The 23,518-nt window shown below is 30.6% G+C and overlaps 1 protein-coding gene across 2 annotated transcripts in view; it reads right to left on the reverse strand.

Moving 5' to 3' along the window:
- The window catches only part of LOC121122669 (protein Fe65 homolog), a 170,081-nt gene extending 149,184 nt beyond the window's left edge, over positions 1-20,897 (reverse strand). Inside the window, exon 1 of one of the 2 annotated variants that reach the window (XM_040717702.2) lies at positions 20,632-20,897. The gene's annotated coding sequence lies outside the window, so the exon portion shown is untranslated. Of the gene's footprint in view, positions 1-1,422; positions 1,440-20,631 lie in introns of those variants that run through there. The other variant, XM_071890350.1, reaches the window with a different exon arrangement.
- Between the last annotated feature and the right edge of the window lie 2,621 nt (positions 20,898-23,518).

A 23,518-nucleotide genomic window follows, 5' to 3' on the forward strand; every position in this document is an offset into this window, starting at 1 on the left:
AAGAAGATGTGGAACCCACTCCAACTGTGAAATTTCTTCTGAAAATTCAGGTTTGGCCCTTATCCGCCACCACGCAGTGTCAAATCTTCACCTGATTCCACGAAACCAAACTGTGACACCCGAGTACAACGTAACGGAGATCCTCAGCAAGTCTTTGATTGAGCTATGTCTCGTACTGAAGAAACTTGACCTCCTTTAAAGAGGAAAATGTTGTCTGTCACATCAAGAGCCATTTTCCAGTAGGAAAGTTTGTGGGCTGAGGTCCAGAGGGAACACAATGAAAATGCACCAGCAACTTCAGAAGATGAATTTTAAAAATAACTGACAGAAGCTTGTGAAATAACTTTTCCAGATACTTTGAACAATCTGTATGAAGGGATGCCAAAACGTATAAAAAATGTATTATGCTTAAAGATCATCATCATATTGGGAAGTAAATAAAGTTTTCGCCAAAAAAATCACTTGTTTAAGTTATTTCATGGTTTTTTTTTTAAACCACCATCAATTGTTGGACAAACTGTATATAATTCGAAAAATTTCGAAAAACCAACACTTTAAAGGCCTTTGTGGAATTGCTCAAGATAATAACTTAATCAGCAAATTATCAACAAATACAAAATCATAAATTTGACCAATTAAATTTAGAATGCTTAAGTCTTAAAAAATTTGTTGAGTTTCGGTCTGGATCTCCTAGAACGATCTGCGACCATTTATCTTTTGTCGAGAAAATGTGTTTTTGCTTAAACATTGCGGAGGGAAAATTTTCAGGCCTCAATCTCCAAAGATCCTAATATTCCATTTTTCCGTTGGCGAGCAATCTGGTGAGAGAGTGTGTAACTTTTTCGAGGCCAAAAATTAAGAGGGTTTTCCTTTCACCAAAATTAACTTGTTATGGCCAAAAAATAGGCTCCTAACTTCTTAACTACATTCTTGATGGACCCTTGGCTGACGTTAAGATCTTTGTCTCCCGCCCATGTGCTGGTGGTTGACAAGGCTTTAATTTAAAAGACCATACTGGTGTGGAGTTCTTTCTGGAAACACCCAACTGCTTGGAGTGCGCAAATGGAAATTTGTTGATCAAATTCAAGTGTCATTTTCGCTATTTGTATCTAATCTAGAGAGCTTGATTTGTTTTGTTTTTTAACTAATTGTTTAGGCTTTAATATCTCCAAATTATATGAATTAATTTGAATCATTAAACTTAGAATATTTAGTAAGCGTTTAGATTTCAATTGACATCACGGCATGTGTTCCTTTTTTTCAAAAAGGGATTTTATACTCGAAGGAGAAAAAAAGGTATTCAGTTTTAACATAACGTATGTTTTCAAAGAGAAAGGATGACACAAAACATCTTTATCTAACTAGAAAGTATCATTAAATTGTCTCTTATGCAAAACTTATATAAAATAACAAATTACTTACATTGGAATTCGTATTAAATCATTGACTCTGTAGCACAAATAAGTTATAACTCTTTTTTATACAAACATAATATGGGACCTTCAATGTTATTTCAAGGAATGGGATTTTTTAAATAAGTATAGTTACAAAAAAAATACAGCATAGAGGGCACTGTATAACTTACGTAGTAGCAGTTCATAGTAATTGGTGATGTGTTGAAAAAGGACCGTAATTTTATGGTTTTTGTTGATCTTGTGATAATTTTGATATATAAGTTATTTTTTTATATTTAAGTGACATTAGGGATCCATCTTTTTTTATGTTATATTAGGAAGTAAATCGAGCTGGAAGTAACAAGCCCGTTGTATATATTCATTTATAGAAAGAAAGATCCACAATATAGCTAGTATTTTATTTTTATTTCATTTTTCGCAGTGTTTTCCCCGATGAATCATACAACTTTGGTGTGCTTTCTTTGGTGGGGCTGAAAATATGACCAGGACCCTCACTCTACTTATTCGAGCTCTCCTCCTCTTATTTAACGATTCTCTTTCCTCCTTTTAATTTTCTTCTTCTCCAAAGGGGTGCATTCCCCTTCTTTTCTTCACGTGAAAAATTGCATGGCTCGTTGCATTTAACAGCTATGTATGTATATGTCTCCATGGTTTTTTATTTTTAATGCTTATTCATAGTACTGTAAAACATTGACTTATAAGTAACATTTTTATAAGATATGTGCTCTTAAACTCAGTATGTTTGTTTGATAATCAATCGACAAACATGATTATTGATGAATAAAATATGACAATGGAAAAAGGAGGGCCTTTTTGTAATTGCAATCCGAATAAGATATTTTTATATTTTCTAAAGATGATATCATCATTTCTTTATACTTAGAGAGAAAACAAAGAAGCATGAAAGACGAAGAGTTACACTTTTTCTGGAGTTTTATTTGTATGTCCTTGTTGCTGTCGGAGTAGAATTGAGGATTTAAGTAACATCCGAGTAATTACTTTCAATTTTCTTCTTAGATACAGAGTGAAGCTTGTATTTATTTCCTTATTCTCATAGCTGTTAGCTGTTAATTTTAATGAAATATTGCTAAAAGTAAAAACTTTTAAAGATAAACATTACAATTTTATTTGCTTTTACGCAATTAAAAAAGTCATAGTGGATCTTTCTATTTATATATATATGTTATAATAGAAAGGAGTGTTCTTTTAGTTCCTAAAATTATGACAAAGTTACAAATCAACTTTGACATAAATTGGTAAGAAAATTATATATATTCACAGTAAAATGCCATTCAATTTTGAGAGTTTAATGTAGCCAAAAAGTGCTAAAAAGGAGTAATCATCCATAACTTTGGATCAAATTGAGATACATAACATAGTTTGGTTTTAGGCCGGAGGTTTTGCGCTCTACCATTGTAGTTAAAGTGCATGTTATATGTTATACTTTCTAAATCATTGATTCCAATATTTCATTAGTATCTATATTTATATAATACAGTTTGTGTGTGTCCTTTATGGGTGCCCACAGTGTTGGACATTGGATGCTGAATATTTATATCGGTGACTCTTTTGAACCTGGCAAATACTGTTATGCCCATTATTAGGGGGGTCATGTAAGTGGGCTTGTTCTCTATCCAAAACATGAAAGTTGTTTTTTAGCTCAAAGAGACTTGAGTTTTAAATCAAAAGGCTTCTGAAAAACCAACTATACGAATAAATACGTTTACTAAAATAATTCCAAATTAAAAAGTGAAGGGCAAATATGAAAGCGGTGAATTTAGCGGTTTCGTTTTTTTCAGGTGGAAAAAAATTGATTTTCAATAAAATGTTTATTACATTCGTAGATTTTATACAGTTTTTAGAAATTTGTCTGGAAATTCGTTTGAATATAAGTTTCAAAAATAAAAGTTGATGTTGAACTGAAATATTTTTTCTTTTCTGAATAATTTTTCAATATTTCTCTTCTTTTTTTAATTTTTTTCCATTAACGTCGATTTTCAATTTTGAAAGAGATTTCCTACAAAACAATATATTGGAATATAAAATTTTAAAATCTAACAAGACAATATCTTATTTTCAATTTCCGGAACATTGTATTACAGTTTTTTTGTAATATTTGCAAAAATTAATCAGTGATTGATGATAATTTTTTGGACTACATTATTCTCTAAAACTTTTTTTGTTTTTAAAAGCTCTAAAAAAATATGTGTAAGTTTTTGTTCCTCTTTAAAATGCCAATAAAAGCTAATTACTACTTTCTTTGCAAAAAATTTTATTGAATTTTCTCTGCATATCTCGAATGAACAATTTTTTTGGACAAACATAAAATATGAACTCTTCATCAAAACAATTTTTTTATATATGTTGTTAAGTTATTTGAAATTTATTAAGTAATTTTGATTTAAATTCATAAATATATATATAGATGTATATGTAAAAACAGGCGCAATATTTACATTATTATAATGCTTGCCCGTACTGAAGGAGTCTAAACATTTAAAAGAAATAACATTGTCAATGTTATTTTCTACTTTCTCTTACTCTTTCTACTTACTCTTTGTTACTTTATTAATAAAAATTGAAATACGACGTTTCCTAGTATTTAAAAAAAAATATTGTTGAAAGATTAAATTGTAGAAAAATAAAAGACAATGTAATTTAGATGTTATTTTGAATATTTGTAGTTAATTAAGACTTTATGGTTATTTAATGCTGTATTTTCCTTGTTTTGTTTATTATTGGAATTTTTAATGAAAGCTGAGAACATAAGTGTTTTTATAAAATACGTTGACCTTTATAGTTTTAGTCACTACACTTTTATATAAAAAACAATTGAGAATGTTTTTAAGAATGTTTCCCGTCTAAGTATTCTTTACTTTTGTATGGGAGTATATACAAAATCCAATATTTATTGATATTTATCAAATATTCCAGAACTATAAAAAATAATAATAATTTATCTAGCTAAATACCTTTGACAAAAAATCCATTAGATTTTTTTTTAAATAATTAAACATTAAGTTTTTTGATATTATACATACACATAGTTGGAATAAAAACTTTTAATTAGAATTCAAAAATCACACTAAAATCCTAAACTAATGAGAAAATTAAAATAGTTAATAGTAAATAATTACACTATGCAAAAAAACTTAAGGGCTTGAGTGTCCCACCGGTTAAACCCCAAATTATAAGTAGTCATACAATGGACTTTGTATTATGTTAATTTGCAAAAAATTCACGTAACCTTACATAGCTTATTAATTAAATACTCTATTTGAAAATTAAAAGTTAAACTGGAAAAATTGATCAAGACTGAGCTTTTTTTTTTTGGTGGGAAATCTTTTTAAACTGTAATACAAGGTCTATTCTTCAGTTTAAGCTATAATTGTATGAAAAAATTTAAAGGATATTAATTATCACTAGAAACAAGCAGTGCTTTATGTCTTTTCAGGATATTAACTCTATTGGGGGGTTTTCCTCAGCAGGTGAAAGACTATCATCGACGGGTGCATTCCTATCCCCCCAGCTTACTGCCTGACTTGGTAATATAATGGGTGAACAATGTCCATGGAGGCATCTTCTTCTGAGGTTCCCCTCAGATCTTGTAAGATTTGGTCGGTTTGAAACATAGGAAATAGGATTGAAGAGAAAGTCAGGACTTGAATGGGTGTGGTGGGACGCTTCACAATTGGGTCTGCTGTGGATGGGAGTGAGTATACTTTATGTACCGGCAAGGTGGACGGGAAAGTCCGAGGGGATGGAATAGAAATTGCAAGGTTGGGAGTACCTTCTTGCCCATCCTCTCAGACCTCACCTGGTTGTCAGGGATACTTTTGCTAATAGCTACATTAGTAGAAGTGACCAACATTTAGTCTTACTGCGATTCTATGAAATGATTAACCTTGGAATGGACCATCTTACAAAGAATATCATCCAAGTCAACCACGGCTCTATTTTTAAGTTGGAATTGGCTAACCTCAGAGCCAAATGGTGAGGGTAGGAGAATGGCCCTGCCAATGTTTCATTATTTAAATAAGACAACCCCTCATAAAAGGCAGAGACATGATTCATGATCCAGAGGAGCTAAGGTTCCCATGGGACTCTTATCTGAGTCCATGGCCTCCACTACAATATCAACTGCACATCCAATGACTAAATGTTACATTTTTTTTTGTACCATTGTGCATACTGTACTTTATTTTAATCTGAATGAAGACAGATGAACTAAAATACTAAGAGATGTTAAAAGTCAAAATAGATTTATTCAATATATAACAAGTGTTCAAAATGTATTGTAATGTTTAAAAAAAAAGTAAAAATTCAAGAGACTTCGAAGGCAGTTGTTGTAAGCAACGGGGTCGAGTTTTTTGGCACGATAGTTTTAGAAGTGAGGTAAGTTCTTAACGGTAGGTTTTTAACTGGAAAATGAAAGTCAAAATAAATGAGGCAGCCGTTTTATTCCCGACCTCCTGAAAATTGAGCCTGATATAAACAGCTTACACTGATTCTAAAACAATCCATTCACAAATATGATGCTCAATCTTAGACATTTAATATGATACAAAAGTGGTATAAGACTTATTTTTAAGCAGTCGCAGAAAAATATAAGGCTTTATCTAGGAAAAATTTGAATCTGATGGATTTTTAATCTAGTATATATTGGAATATACAATCTTTAAGAAGTATCATCTTAACTATGGTGTACTGAAAGTCTTGCTAATTAGGACATTACTTGGAAGTTTTTCCTGATTGACTAAAAGCTGTAATTTCTTTGAAAGGCAACATTTTAAATAGGTTTTTCGTCATCTATTGCTATGATATTCAGTAGTATTTATGCAAAGTTTTCAGTTAATGATTAGAAACATAAAACGGACAATTCATTAATTTGTATGGATAATTTATTTATAAAAACTGTGCATATTGCAATCTTCAAATCTTAACAGCTCTCCCCATGAAGAAATGAAGAGGTTTTGTGATTTAAAATGTTTTTTGATTGTAGAAATTACATTTCCATGATAGATTCAATATTGGAAGCAGGATAATTACTAAAGCGGGATTTTATATTGCAAACTGGTTTTGTAACAGTTCCTATTTATTTGATCCAGACCAGTCTTGGGAACGATTTTATTTTTCCTTGGGACTGGTTCTTAACTGTCGGTCCATGGAATTTTTGTTAAAATGTCGGTAATTCAATAACCCAAATAAGATATATGAGTTATAAAATAAAATCACTGCATATATCTTGCAAAAAAAATCATGTAAACCATTTAAAAATAGTCTAATACGAACAAAATATAATATTTTTACTAAGTTAAAAATTTATTCTATTATATAACGCAATTCTTAAAAAAAAGAAAGGAGTTGCTCAACACATCGTTTTACGAGAGACAAGTGGGACGGAATAGGACCGGACTGAGCTGGACAGCGGTCCTTGGTCCTACTAAGTACATGCAATGAAAAATATGTACCATTATAAAAGATCATCCCTGTATATATAAACGGAAAAACATACATAAAATGAAATTTGCATTTCCCATAAAAACATTTTAGTTTAAAAAAAAAAATACAAATAGTAAACTCTTATAAATAATTTAATATCAGAATCATAAAAAGTCGACACTTCTATGAATATAATAGTGAAAAAGGAAAAATCCTTACATAAGATGTTTATTATAATGAAATCCTCTTCAAAAAAAAAAAAAAAAAATACACTAGTATAAGTTTATGTGAGCCTTATATACCTTACTTTTTTTAGTATGCTCAAGGATATTAATAAAATTTCAGAGCCCCTTAATTGGATTACACAGATGCCCTTTTATAAAAAATTTTATTTGTAAATTATTATGCGGAAATTTTAAAATATTGTTAAATATTTAGTTTGGGGAACTGTAACTGCCACGTTATTTTTCACAGCTGTAGAATAACAACCCCATGATATTGTCATTTGACATTTTAGAATTAGGTAGTACAAAAGAGGAAAAAAACTTTAAGTATTTGATCTTTTGTCAATGGGAAAGAGGTCAATCAACAGAGGATCATCGATATATATTCCTTGCCTTTTTGTAATCCTCAACCATTGGTAAAATTGTGGTAGTCCACCAAATGGTCTTATTGCATACTTTGGCCCAGTATGAGTGTTGGATGACTTCCTGGTTATCCTTACACGAACAAAATGTGGACGCCGGATTGAATGGAGAGGATGTCACTGGGATCAGGGTGGGGACTGAAGAAGTACATCTTTGTAATGAGAACAAAGGTGAAGCTGGAGGTCAACTAACCATGTGGGCACTAAGCCTGGCAGCAGGATAGAGCACCAAGCTACACTGCAAATATGATTCAAACGTAGCTTTATGAATACTTGGAGGAATTATGGTACTTCCAAATTTTGCCCTCAATTTTTCCATGATCACAATCTCCGGACTATGGCATAAGGGTGCTCTTGAATGGCAGGTTGGACGGATCTCCTACCCATCGGTATCTCTATTTATATTTTTAAAAAACCAATTTAATATATATTTTTTTAATCTGACTGTGCTATTTTGATCACATAAGGAGCAAATTTATAGATTTGTATTGTTGAAAGAGTAAAAGGCTCTCTTACTTACTCTAAAAGTATTTGACTCAAATAAATTTGTAAATTATGTAGTATTAAAGTTGATAATATGAAATTTTGACCTTTTTCAATCCTCAAATTTGAAAATGCATTGTTATATTATAAAAAGGCTAATCAATGTCGATTATTCTTCCTTAACTTAATCAGCTTAACTTAATGTTTTATTTGTTGTGATCAATTCACTTACATAAATCTTCATCAATTACAAGTTGTGTAAAAAATAACAGATATAGAATGGAAAAGCCTTTTGATATATTTGACTCTTAAAAGGGGAGGGGGGGGGGCAATATAGTTGATGGCTTTCTGTATCTTTGTTGTTACCAACGGTTAAGGATTATGTAAATATACATTACATGTTTTATTTGCATCCAATGTGTTTAAAAATGTAAACAACAAATGTGGATCTCCTATGGTCCAGTTTTAGTGCCGTAAGACTACAAAGACCATTGACATATCTATCTGGACTACCTACAACATAAAGAAGCCCATTGCAGCCCAACACAGCCTCCATTGTGTCCTCTTCCAACTCTTACCTAAATTTCCTGCACTTTGAAGTTTAGGGCGTCTTGGAGAAGTATGTCTTGCACACATCTCATTCCAATTTGGATATGCTCTCAGCTGCCATCATGACATTCTGGTACAACTTGGAAATAGCTTTTTTATCAAGAGCTGAAATCTCTTTGATGGTGTGTTGAGGCTTTTATTGTTAATAAAGGAAGACATATTGAATAAAAAATATAACTGAATACAATATTTAAATACATAAAGTCATTATCATTATTTTATCACGCATTTTTTCCTACCCAAAAGAAACAGAAAAAAGGCCAGAAATTATCTGGTGTTTGACAAAAAAGTCAATAATAGCAACTGCTATTTAATTCTTATGTATTTTCGAACTATCATTACCATATTTTTTCTTCCCATTGTTTAAAATGAATTACATTTAAGTATTTAATATTATTAAAATCCAACGAAGTATATTATTAAAAACCGTATTATAGTATGGCTTAAGTAATATTTTTGAAAAACATAGTTATACATTTTACAATAGCCAAAATTTCTTCATAGAAATAATAAAATGGCCAATTTATATATTATATAGACGACGAGGGATCAACAAAAAATGTAATCCTGTCCTTTTGGAAACAGAGCATGACTATAAAAAACTTATTACTCTGTTTATTTATGCAAAATAATAAATTTTGAATTGACATGACGTATCGAGCGAAAAGAGGGAAACGACAGCCCACCAAAAAATGCATAGGATATTTTTGTTGCCGAGGTAACGACGTGTTATCCCAAATTAGTTTTTATTTTGATTCCGTAAATATTATGTTTTTCGTAATTGAGTCGGGCTAATGTAGATTTTGGCTCCCTCACTCTGTAGTACACAAAATTTTGCCCTGGGCATGAGAAAATATGTTTCTGATTGCATTTGCCACGAGAAACATGAAAAATATATTAAGACACTAATAATTTATGCCTCGGCGACCTACAGAAAGTAACACTTCATATATATACAAAAACCTTGATAGTTTAATAAATATACAAGAGATTTTTTTCAAGTAACAAATCATAAGCTAAATTTTAATTATTTTTTGAAGGTATAATTATCAAGCTGCTTGTCTTCACTCTACGACAAACTTTCAATTCCATCATTGTATTAAAAAACCAGTAAATTATTGGACTTTTAAAATATGGTTCTTTTTTTTTAACTTAAAAGGTATTTTTTATTGCTTAGAAAAAGATACAAGAATAATAAAAATATTTTTGAATATAGAAAGATATACCTGCAACCAAATATATATTTTCTTTTATTTATATCTTTAAAGGTGAAAAACGACACTAAATCAATTAAATGCTTAACATTTTTTTTAAAGTACTTTATAGGCCACATTTGTAACTTTTCTGGATTTTAAATGTGATAATTATAATTACCAGCATAAACACAATAAAATAAAAACATTATCACAATGTAAAAACAAAATAAAATATGAATTGATATTTGTATCAATATAAAAGCCAACGACTAAATATGAGTGACACAAATATGGTTCTTGATTTATAAAAATTAATAAAAAACCTAATTTTTCATTTACCCATGCTGTCATTATCATTATTTTATTCTTGAAGAGGGAATAATAAGTCTAAAATAATCTCTAGAATGACAAGGAATAACACTAAGGTTTTGTTGCGGAGTATACTACAAGTTCTTGTTAGACAAGGAGTATAATTGAAAATTAACATCCAAGTAATTCCCGCCTTTATTATTGACAGAAATGAAATGAAGGGTTTATTTACTTCATTTAATAGCTGCTTGTAGATAATATAATGAAAAGTCACCACAGATAAACTATTCTTCTTTAAAAAATTCATCAAATTGTCTGAATGACATGTTAATTTTGGTTATTATTATTATTTTTTTTTTTTTTTTGCATAGCAGCACTCAATTATAAATTAATATCTGTGCATGGCTATAATTACCTCTTCAGCAGTAGTAATTATTGGCCAAGAACAATTAAGTTATTTATAGTTATTCCAGTTAGGAACCTCAAGAAAAAAAGACGTTTACCCTCCTTATAACAAAACTTTTCTCTTTCAATAACTTCTGTAAAAAAATGTTTTTATGTAAACACGACAATTATACTACATTATTCTTTGGAAATTGACAATATTTACAAGCATAATTAGGTGTAATATAGATATTTAATAAAATAAAAACCAATTACTGAATACGAAAGTGTATATATACACTTCAGGCTTCAAAATTGCATTTTCAATAATTGAGCTCAAAACTACCAATATAGAAGTTTCATACAAACTATATGTAGTCAATATCATACATAATATTGGCTTATATTTTTTTTTTCATGCTATATAAATTTACTAAAAAAATCACAAGTAAAGATTAATTGGCATCATGTTGTTTAATAAATATTGATAAAAAACGAAAAAAAACAGCATAACATTTCAGAAAAATTAATCTTATAACGTCAAAAATAATGTATTATAAAAGGTATTGTGAATTATGTATATTATTATCATTTCCACTATGTTTTAAAAACAACTAAAAAATGAGTAGATAATTTTAAAATTAAAGTCAACTTAACTTTCTGTTAGTGAAAATCTTTTGAATAACTTGATTAGTGGACGTGGAAGAACAGAAACATCAAAAATAAAACGTATTTAATTATAATAACTACATCATTAAAATAAAGGAACAAAAAATTAACCTAGTCACCCTGACAATTTTGTATAGAGCTGTTTTCGGTTGTTCCATTGAAATCTGTACACTTACAAATTCAATAATTAATTAAGGTTGACTGATTGAAATTAATTCATATTTAATTATATTAAAGCATAAACAATGGGTTACAAAACAAAATAAATCTAAGCTCTCTAGCACACGTACAAGTCAAGCAAATGAGACTTGAACGTGATAGACGTGATAATAACACATAAAAAATGTCCAGAGAGCTATTAGTGAAAAGAGCCTTGTAAGGTTGGAGAGGCCACTAGAAAAAAAAAAATATCTCCTCCGTTGCAAGCCTCTTTTGAATGAGTGCTTTTCAACTCTATTTTTACAATTTTGGCCCCCCTACATACACAATGCCACCCTACTCGACTACACTTTTTGAATGTATGTTGAGAGGAAAGCCTAGAGTGTCCTTCATCCAAAAACCAAGGCCTTCAAAGGCACTGGCACCCAGCACTAAGACGACATGACAGATAACTACATTTAAAGGGTTCCAGCTCCTCTGCCACCACCTGTGAGGTATAATTTCTGCTAAGAGCTGCTTTATTCATAATTAATTGTGCTCAGACACACATCTATTTATAGTACTAATTTTATTGAAATTCTATGGCTAATTAATAAATGATATCTGGTTGAATTTGAAAATTCAAACTGTTCAAATTTTAATGGAACACTCGGTATGATGTTTATATGAAATCAGCTGCAAGCATCCATGAGAGAGAAAAAATAAACACAAATTTCACTCCTCATACAGGAAGGTACGTCAATGTCAATCTTTAATTCTATTCTAAGTCCAACAAGAACTTTTATAATAACTCCTTAGTATACCTCAATTTTAGTTTTGAAAATAATATGATCTTCTGATATTGTAAAAAAAAATTGACAGGTGAAATAATTTTTGGGAAGAAAGCTGCTTAGCTGTCAAGACTTTTCATACAAGAACTGCAACCAGCTATGTGATGAAGAAAATACACACAAACTCCACACGATATCCAGCAACTATACCGGGCCGTGCAAAATTATTTACCGATGATGTAAATATACTTTTTAAGAGGTTTTGTGGCCACCAATCTGATTGTTTCGTATTTTTACTTTTAAAATAAAAAAAAATCCTTCCTGTGAGGGCGTAACAACTTCCACACGTGAGACCATGTCCCAATCAGGAAACAAAGAGGATCGAAATTGCAGCCCTCCTCCGAGCGGGAGTGCCTCATAACAACATTAAGGAACAGGTTGGGCCTCGTTGAAGACAATTTACAACGTTTGCAAGCGCTTGGAGGCTGGGGGTGATCTCAAGCATTCCCCTGGGGCTGGCAGGAAGCCCACTGTCTCAACAAGGCAAGTAAAGGCAGTGTTCAAGAGGACTTCCAACAGGTCCATTGCCGACATGGCCAGAAAGATGGGAACGTCGACATCAACTGTTTCTAGGGCATTGAAAAGGGCTGGAGGAAAGTCTCTGAGGCGTACTGAACGCCCTCTGCTAACTGAACGTCAGCTAGAAGTCAGACTTGAGCGTGCCAAGAAAATCTTGAATGATATCAAGAGCTCATCTGGACGCATCATCATTTTTTCAGATGAGAAAACTTTTACGGTCGATCCTGTTTTCAACAGGCAAAATGACCGTGTTGTGAGCTTTGGAGATATTTGGAGATCCAACGGGAAGGCCATGAAGCCGGTATGGTTCCCCCACTGGCTCAGATCAACAGCGGAGGATTATGTGAAGATGGTGGCGTCCAAGGTCCTTCCGTGGATCAAATTCATAGTCGGCAACTCTCCTTTGGTTTTTCAACAAAATAGAGCACCCGCCCACGCTTCCAAGAAAGCTCAGGAGTGGCTCAAGGACAACATGAACTTTTGGTCAAGGACTACTGGCCCCCTCAGAGCCCAGATCTGACCCCACTAGACTTCTCTATCTAGGCGCACGTGGAGACCAAGGCCTGCAAAAAACGACACAAGAACATAAATGCCTTAAAGGCTGCTGTCAACAAGGTCTGGGCCTCCATGGACGCCGATTATAACCAGCAAGTCTGTGGCAGCTTCAGACGTCGCCTGACCAGTGTCATTGAGTCAAATGGTGGCTACATTGATTAAATTTGATCACAAACTATTTTATTATTCTAAAAATGTATAAATAAATTGTTTCTCAAGTCATTCGAAATGTCATTATTGTCCGCAATATGTTCTGAACAAAAATCGGTTAATAATTATGCACGGCCCGGTATAAGCAAGATTTTTTTTTAAGTTGATCCACAATTCTACTCCCAGTCCAACAAGGACTTACACTTATCGTTCCGCAACAAATGATAAGTGTTCATTTTTGTTTTTCTCGCCCTAATGATTACTTTATGGCGATATGTTTTATCATCAAAAATATCAGAAAATGAAATATTATGTACAGGTAGCAATTACAAAGAGACTGCAATCTTGAAATTTCATATTTTTTTCATCTCTGATGACATTTTTATATAAGAAAATTGTAATTACTGCTATTTGGTATACAACATTTTTGTTTTGGGTGAAAGTGATTAGATTTAAGGAACTACATTCCTTATTAAGCTATTTTTCTGATGAAATAGTGGATCTACATGTTCTGATTTCAATATGAGTTTACTATCGTAATCTTTTAAAAGCGTCAATACTCCATTACCACTATATTACTTGGCTAATAAATAGGACTATTGTATATTTATATATGTATCTGATTAATTAATCGTATAAATCATTTATATAATCAAAGCACATGCAAACTACACGTATTATTTGCATATATGCAGTTAAGTAAATAGAGTATTTAATCAAATTGTGTAGTCATTATTAAATTGAAATTACATGAGTCTTTATTTGTTTGGAAATAAGTGAGGCATGATTGATCTTGTGATTAATGTTCTTTTCAGTGAATATATTTTTTTATATATAAATGTGATTGATAAGGTCGACATATCCTTTGATAGCCAATTATATATTTATATGTATTATATATAAATGGTACATTGATTTCCTCTGGAATTGATGACTTACGTAACGTTTTGAACTCTTTTTCCTTAGAAACAATATTATTAAATAAGAGTTTGATTAATAAGTGCCCAATAAATAAATTGTAAGCCTCATGCATTGGATAAATCATTGATGTAACAAGTCATGACTTGTCGAAATTAATTTCAAAGGGTGTAATTATATGAGTATACTTATAGCTTTAAGGCTTGATATGTTACTGGATATGTGTTATATTTAGTGTACAAGTTGTGATTTTATACGAGTTGTTACTTGTACAAGCGGATTTCACAAATTGCATTTTCACCTGTTCTAGGCAGTAGGTTCATTAGTTTAATCCTAAATATATGTATGAATTATTAAATTTAAATGCAATATTTATTAATTATTTTTTATTTATATGTCTGTTGTATAAATTGCTGTTATTTTAAACTGTCCCCTTGCTAACACTTCTAATAACTTGATAAATTTGTACTTTATAACTCATATATTTGGTATTTTAAATAAACTTTTTTTCTCAAGAGACAACCTTTTTATCAATAAAATGCTGCCAAATGGTATCAATTCATTTGAATATTCTCATTGCCAAATATCTATCTATCTTCAAAGCGATACATTGTCCGAGTAAGAATGGAAATATTTATATATATGAAATAATATAAACTTAGAATATGAATATTTTGTCAAACGAAGCCAAATGGAGACAAAACAAATACATTCAAATATACGGGTACGTCAAATCATTTGCAAACTTATTGGACCAAAAATATTTTGATATTAAGCCTATAGATATTCTGTGAAATCTGACAAAATATATTTATTTTCATAATAAGACATTAAAGTATACATGTAATATGTCAACACAAAATCAAACAAAAATGTTTTTTCCCCAAAATATATTTTGATTATATCATGTCTTCCTTAACTAACTACACCGAACACTCATTTTGTACAAATAAATTCAAGTCAAAAAATGAATTTTCTTTGAGCACAGAATCTAAAAATGATCTCTGTTTTTCTCAAAGTTGTTTAAATTTTGAAATATCTGGGATTATATTATTTAGACTCATGTTGTTCAAAGTCATTTTTTACACTTAGACAACCCCCAAATACAAATTAGCATAAATAAAACTTATTTAAAAGAGTTTTTATTCATTATGTATCTTGTTCTTGAAGATCCATGTTTTTTTAAAATTATATACTAAATATTTATCTATAATATAAACTATTATATTTTTCATTACTATGTATTATGAATAAGTTATAAGGGTCTAAAGAGGAGTGCCGTTTTTTATCACTTTTCAACCTAAAAATGGAAATATATTGAGTTCAAAAATAGACACAACATCATTAAAGCACTTTTACATAAGTATTATTAATCTTACTTCTAATTAATTTTAATGTAGCCACCCTTAGCGGCAACTATGGGTTACAAGCAGTGGCGGAAGGCATTGCTTCCCCTGCAGATAAACTCCTCTGTATTGGCTCCCCAGTGCTGACTGGCAGTAGCTTTAAGAGCATCGGTGTTTGGATGAAGGACACTGCAGGCCTGCCCTTCAACATACACACAGAACGTGTAGTCGAGGGGTGGGCACCAGGGCTGTAGGGCACTAAAAGTCTCTAAAAAAGTCTTAAAAGATTCTTAGAACAGAGCAGATATCTTTTATCGCTGGTATTAAAAGAGGCCTTCCAATTTCAGAAAACTCTTTCCACCCACTTTTTTGATAACTCTTTGGACAGTCTGGTATGAAAGCTCGAGATTTCTAGCAGTATGATGATGGACTTGAGGGGATAGTCCTGGGATATTTTATTTATTTCCTACAGGTCCAGTACGACCTTTTTGATAGATCCCTTTTTCTTCTTCAACGTTTCGGACTTGCTGCCGATGTAAACGAAGGACCTGGAGTCTCCCAACTTCTTGGAGTACGCAAATGGAAATTCATCAATCGCTTAACCTTTATTTATTATTAAATTACTAAGTGTTCAGATTTCTATGGACCCCACAATATTATAATTATGTTGAAAAATAGTTGTACTGTTCTAAAATCTAAAATAATGAAAAAAATAAAGTACACACATTAAAGGCATTTTTAGAACTCAGTATAAACTATCTTTTGAGTCAAATTCAAGTTGCAAGTCCTCAAAATATGGATTCAAGTTAAAGCCAAGCTACTATTCTTGTGGTAAATTGTCCACCTCTAGTAATTAGACAATTACGTCATTATTTGGAACTATTTTTTTGTTTCATAATAGTAGAGATATTTATTAGTAAACAATATTTAATTTAAGTTTGACCAATAAATGCTCGAAACACTAATGATTATTAGACACATGCCAGGCTAGCAACAAAAAAAATAGAAAGGAAATTTCCATTCAATGGAAATATTTTTGTAATCTACTTTATAACCCTTTTTGTGCGTAGTGACTATGTTGTCAATAATTAACTTGCTTAATATTATCAATATATTATTAATTAACTACTTTTTTGTTTTTGGCAAATAAAGCTATTAATAGATGTGTGCATTTAAATACTTCACCCTTAAGTGGTCAAGTTATGAAGGAGTGACATAAAAAGGGTAATTTTTGTAGGAAAGAGTTGTTTTTGTTTTACACGAAAAAAAAAAGAAGGAAATTCTATTTTTTGAATATTTTACCTTTGGCATCATTGAGTACTTTTTGTTGGTAAATAGATGTCTACGGATCAAAATATGTGCTGCATTTATGTATATGTTAGTTGACGTTACCTTTATAAAAAGGTATATTTCATGGTGAAAAAGTTATAATTAATTAAACGAACAAAAAACCTTCAGTTTCTTCAAAAAAAAAGCACCACCTATCTTAAGTTATGATGATAAAAATTAAAAAAATAATAATTAAGAATGAATAGGTAGAACTTGCATAAAGTTTATTATTACTTCTTCAAATATAAACAAAAATAGTCAAATTTCATGTATTTACTAAATGAATCCCATAATTTTAATATTTTCCTAGGAGATAATTAACTCTTATACAAACTAAAGTTTATATTTCTTTTGGACTTTATAAAAACTACAGTTCCTTATCAAATGGTAGATCATATACCCGTTAAACCTCAAAAATGCAATAACAACATTTGTTATCTCTGGCCAAAAAAGAGTTATGTACAATGTATACTAAAAGTAATATCTTATCAGCTCATATGAGGAAAATATTAAATATATTTTTCACAAATAATATTACAGTTCATGCCACATGAATATACCTTTTGGCACTGACAAAAATCGTATTATTTTTGTATTTAAGAAACTCCCTAGCACTCGAATAAAAGTGCTATAGGAAAAAGAAAGAACAATATTTTTTTCCAGTTATCATGTTATATATTAAATGTAGATTCATCAAAAACTGAGGGGTACTCAATATTCATTTGATGCCCCAATGTTTGCATAAATTTTTAAATAGTTTCGCTATATTTTTACAAAAAAATAAATTATAATGTTTACTTTAAGAATAATAAATTAAGTATATCTTGTTAAAATCTTCCATCTAGATTTCTCTAGATTATATTAAAATGAAGTATTTATTGATGTCTTATATTCATTCAAGTATTTTAATTAAAATTTTTGAGAGCAAAATGGATGGAATCATTAGAAAAATTATTTTTTTTAAAGAAATATTAATGAAAAGTAAATTAACACTGGATATTACAACTTCTTGAATATATAGTTGTAATTTGCTTAATTATAGCGACTTTTTGCACAAAATAATAAATAAATAACCCTACTCTTTATATGACATATTTGACAAATAGATCATTAATACGTCTTCTTTAACATAGGTTTTGTATTACAATTGTCTATAACTAAGTAATTTTGTACCACATCAAATTACATTTATAACTAGAATTGAGAATTCCAATTATATACAAATATAATAAAAATTAATATATCATGCTTAAAAAAAATAGATTAACGATATTAATATGATATTTAATATAAACAGAGGCATTACGTTAATAGCAAATTTAGTGAAATAATTTTAAGCAAAAATATGTAAATTTTTTCTATGGTTTTTTATTTCATTTAGTAACAGATTAGTAAAAAAATAACTAAAAGTGCTTTTTCATTTACTAGGTGTGACATTTGTATTCACATCACAATCAAAAAATAGTGTTACCTTTAAAAACAAATTGAATACAATGTAATATGCGATTGTTTTATAAATTTTAGAAACTTTAAAATTTTTATACTTACATCACATTTTAGTTATAATTTTAGTCATAATTTATAGATTAATTTCAAACAAATAAATTAAAATAATCTACTTTTTTTTTGTCTTATAAGCAAAAATTGAAAGGAAATAATGATTTACCATCTGCTAATAGTCAGCACAGATATTGAATTTTGAAATTTACATCTTAGACCCTACTGATTCGGTTCTAAAGAAAGTTTGAACTAGACAGGTTCCAAAAAAAAAAATAATTTGTTTATATCATTCTCACTAAAAATTTATATATACAGGGAGCGGACTTGGCAGGTAGAGCGTTGTTTGTTGTTTTGGTATATAAATGTAAGTGTTTGTCGTAAGTTAAAAAAAGTGCAATAGATCAGTGAAGTATTTATTCCACAATCGTGGAAAGTTAGAGTATCCTTTTTGTGCTGGACGAGAAAATGTTGAGATTTCAAACTTTTTAAGCGTGGATAGGTCCTTTGTTTATATAGTTCTGTTTCAGCCGGGAAGTGATTTGTCAGGCAACAAGACGATGCACACATTGCAAAGAAAATGTTGACTTGGTAAGATCACTGGATTTTGTACGGTTTCCAATTGAGCGACAAACCAACATATCTTTTTGTTTTGCTTATGTGTAAGATCCCGGAGAATTTCTGGAGTTATACCAAAAGTGACTGTTAAATATACATTTTCCAATTTTTGAGGTCGACACGAGGCCGTTATAGACGCCAAAGGCGATTATATTGAATAAAAATAAAAATGATAGTTTAGTATTTGGCATTAGCTTCTATTAAAATCCCATGATTAGTATATTAGAATTATTATTTTTTACATAGTGTTGGCTGATAAATAATGGTCACGCAACGTATATGAGTCTCAATTAATATTCTATTGATATCGATGTATAGTTGAGTTGTTGATGTCGTTATTTGTGTATACCTATTGTGAACATTGGTACAATGACGTCACACAAAGTTTTAAGTGTTTTATATCTTCTGTATAACTTGTATAAATGGACTGTGAAGTATCTAGGTACATAAAAATAAGACCGAAAAGTCAATTCACGATTTGAGAATGATTAGATTTCAGCACGGTGAAACGAATGAAATAAAGTTTCAAATCAGTCTAGAAAAAACTCTAGAATGAAACAGTAAATATAAGTTTCATCTCTATGGAGTAACAAAGACCTAAATTGGATTGGCAGCTGAGCTGGAATGGTAAGAACAACAGTTTGGCACCAACAATTAACAGTATAGTATATATTCAAATTTGATTTTGTAATTCGAGCTCTTAAAAAAAACAAAATTTTGTTTTAATTATTTTTCTTCTTCAATTAAATTTCTCAAAATATCATGGGGTCATTAATTTATTAATTAAAAATTAAAAGTCCTTGACTAATAATGTCTCACATCTTTCGGTAAAAAACATAAATTTATTTACATTTACAGTTTACAACAACGATCTATTTTCCGTCAGAATATCGAGCTGTTGAAAATAATATTCCAAATTGTACTGATATTTTACTATACGGACTACAGCACCCTAACGTGATGGACGTATTTGAGGAACAACAATTTGATACCGTACAATCTACACATATTTGTCTTTATTGTATCTGTAAACCAATCCTCTAAAAAGAAATATAAAAAATGGTACTTAGCCAATTCTTTCCCACTATGGAATTAAGGTTTAATACATAACCGTTGGGAATGGTAACACACTTCACAAGAACTAATTTTAATCAACCAAAAAGTATACAAAACACTGATAAAGAGAGAAGAAGGAAAAAAATCAACAGCTGACAATTACAAACTATTGAATGTTTATTTAATTGAGATAACGTATTGTGTACCGTCACAATCCTGGTTAATAGCCAGCTACTTCTTGCCAACTATGAAATTATACTTCATTTCATAGTAGGAAAATGTTTAGAGCTTAAAAACAGCTTAGTAAAGTTGAACTTATTCACGTAAGGAAACACTTATCAGGGGAAAAAGATATGTAGAAATAAGACAACTGTCAAAAAAAATGTATATGAAGGGATAACAAACTGATGATGACTTTGAGGGGTTAAGCACGAGCCAAAACCAAGGGCAATATTGAGATTATATACAATACTATCTTTAAAAAAATAATATACTTCTCACCTAAAACGTTATTTCAAAGATATGTATAGTCCTTCCTAAGGACTATAAGGGCATTTCGATGGACTCCCTCATCCATAATCACATTTTTTTATCACTCACTGTAAAAAAATATATATTATACATGCAAATAATACCAAAATAACGAGGATCACAATGAAAAAAAACACCTTCATTGGTTCAATACTTAAAGTCTTTAACACCGTTGTTTAAGAAGTTAAACTTATTATTTTGAGTGTCTGCGTCTGTTTATGTTATGTTATATGTATGGAAGAAATTTGAGGGGGAGTTTAATATCTATTCTTTTTTTCTTTATATAAAGAAAAAGGCAGGATTGGGCATTCTCTTCTCTTCGAGAAGGTATACAAACATAATATATCGCATTATAAAAACAGCTTACCTTATAAAAAGATTTACATAATATAAGTTTACCTATGTACATATGGATATATCCCCCTATGATAAGTGCTTCCAAGTAAATGATCTCCTTATTTTTGTGAGTACTTTAGTCCACATATGTATATGTCATTATCACTGTACCCCCTCATCAAATGGAAAGATATACATACCTAAAACTCGGGAAGGTAATATAACTATATTGAGATTCGGAGACTCCCGGTTATTTATTTGGCTATTTTAATCAGGGTTGCAGAGTAGAAGTCGGCGCCCTTTATGGTTGAGTTGGACTACGAATTTTATAAATTTGCAAAAACTCAGGTGCAAAAACTCTTTTTGTTCATCTAAGCAAAAACTATTAATAATCAAGGGCCTACATTGACTTTTTATAAAGTTCATTTTCTAAGTGATTATAAATAAAAGGTCATAAGGTCTATTAATTTATGAAACTAAAAATAAAATATATTAAACAGATTACTAATTTATGAAACTAAAAATAAAATATATTAAACAGATTACTTCACAGATTTCAAACGTACTGTATAATCACAATTCCTAGACATCTATAAAGTTTAGTTAGTAGCACTGTAGAAGTAACAGGTTGAATGTACTGTTTTTCCTCGGTTACGAGTGCCTCAATTATGCTCAGAAACTTATCGATGATTTCAGTCCTATAACGTTTGATCAATTTCATTCCTTTTTTCATCTTGTTAAATATTTTCTATTCCAAATATTTTCTTTATACTTGGCACAATTATTTACTACATACTATTAATAAAGACCTAGAGTTATAAATTAAATCTATATATAAATCATTTAGACTCAAATGACTCAATAGTACTTATATTGGCTATAAAATATTCCACAACCAAAGTCACTCTAAAACGTGCTTTTATCAAGGAATGGGTCAATATCTCCGAAGAAACTGTCTGTGCTGCCTCTGTCTAAGGGTTTTTTCGTTGCCACCGCATAATTTGGACAATGGGAAGCTATTTTTATTTCGAACAAAAGTTTTTTATCTATTTTTTAATCGAACCATCTAATCACTTAACAAAATTTTATGCTAATAAATAAATTTATAAGCTGAAACCTATCTTCCCGAACTTATTCCTCACCATGAAGAATGTGTTCATTAACGTCATAAATTGCAACATAATTTGAAGGAAACTTCAGAGCAGACTCAAAGTTGATGCTTTTACTACTTAAAATGAACAAATTTGCAATAAATCCATCAGGTGGTTTTATAAACAAAAAAAGGTTGAACACCTGTCATCCTGCAATTTTCAATGTTTCTTATAGTTCCAGCGGTACTTCTAAGAAATGTACCTAGAATACAAATCAAAGATACACTAACATAAAAACTACAGGAGAGGAGTAGGTACAATTTCTCCTTCCCAATTTTTGAACGACAATAACAATATTTGACAATTATTATATATACTCGTTTTTCGCTCTCGATTCTATTGATATTTTACACGAATTTACTTATAAAAATGGTGTGCAATAAACCATAAGAAAATAACTTATCTTTTCTTTTCGAATATTTTTAAATATAATTAAGGCCAGCTATTTAGCAAAAAGCGAAGAAAAGTTTATTTGAGTGTCGGAAATATTTATTTTTTCATAGATTTCTTTCTTATCATTAATTTTGCCCCACTTAGTAGCAAGACGGCTTCCAGGTGGCGGCGGCGGGAGGCTGGAAACTCGCTGCAGATGTAGTCTTCTGTCATGGAGCCAAGTGCGGGATGACAGTTATATTGAGGACCTCTGTGTTTGGATGACAGATAATATAGGTACTCCCCTCGATCTACACCCCAAAGTTGTAGTCGAAGAGATTGGGATCAGGCCTTTAGATGGTTCAAAAGTGTTAAAAAAGAGTTTAAAAGAAATCGAAAGAGTCTTGCAACAAAATAGATAGGTTTTCTTCCATTGATGGTGGAAAAACTTGTCTCTCCACCCTCACAAGGCTCTTTCCATCCACTTTTTTGATAACTCTCTGTAGAGTTATGGCTTGCAACACCGAGATCTCTTGCATAGGCCCCTTGGACTTGAAGAGATTGGTCTGGGATATTTTGTTAACTCATTTGGGTTCAGTTTGGCCTCTTTGAGAGGGGCCTTCTTCCTTTCCCACGTTTTGGACTTGCTGACATTGTAGACAGTTGTCCTTGAGAACCCAATTACTTGGTTTGCACGAACGGAAATTCGTCGATCACGTTCATGTGTCATTTTTTTGAATTTTCGGTAAACTAGAGAGCTCAGGGTTTTTTTGTCTAGAAACTAATTTTTAATGATTCAATAAATCGAAATATGAATTAATTTCAATAACTCAACTTTCATTAATTATTGAATAAATAAGTGTTCAGATTACAAGTGACTAACTGGTAAATGACACACGTTCCCTTTTCTTTCTTGTTGCTCCGATATTTCTACACTTTAACACATGGAATGAAAACAATATTTTATTTTATTTCTCGTTTCATTGTTTATTGAAGCC

Source organism: Lepeophtheirus salmonis, chromosome 8 (assembly GCF_016086655.4).
Source record: "Lepeophtheirus salmonis chromosome 8, UVic_Lsal_1.4, whole genome shotgun sequence".
NCBI lineage: Eukaryota > Metazoa > Arthropoda > Copepoda > Siphonostomatoida > Caligidae > Lepeophtheirus > Lepeophtheirus salmonis.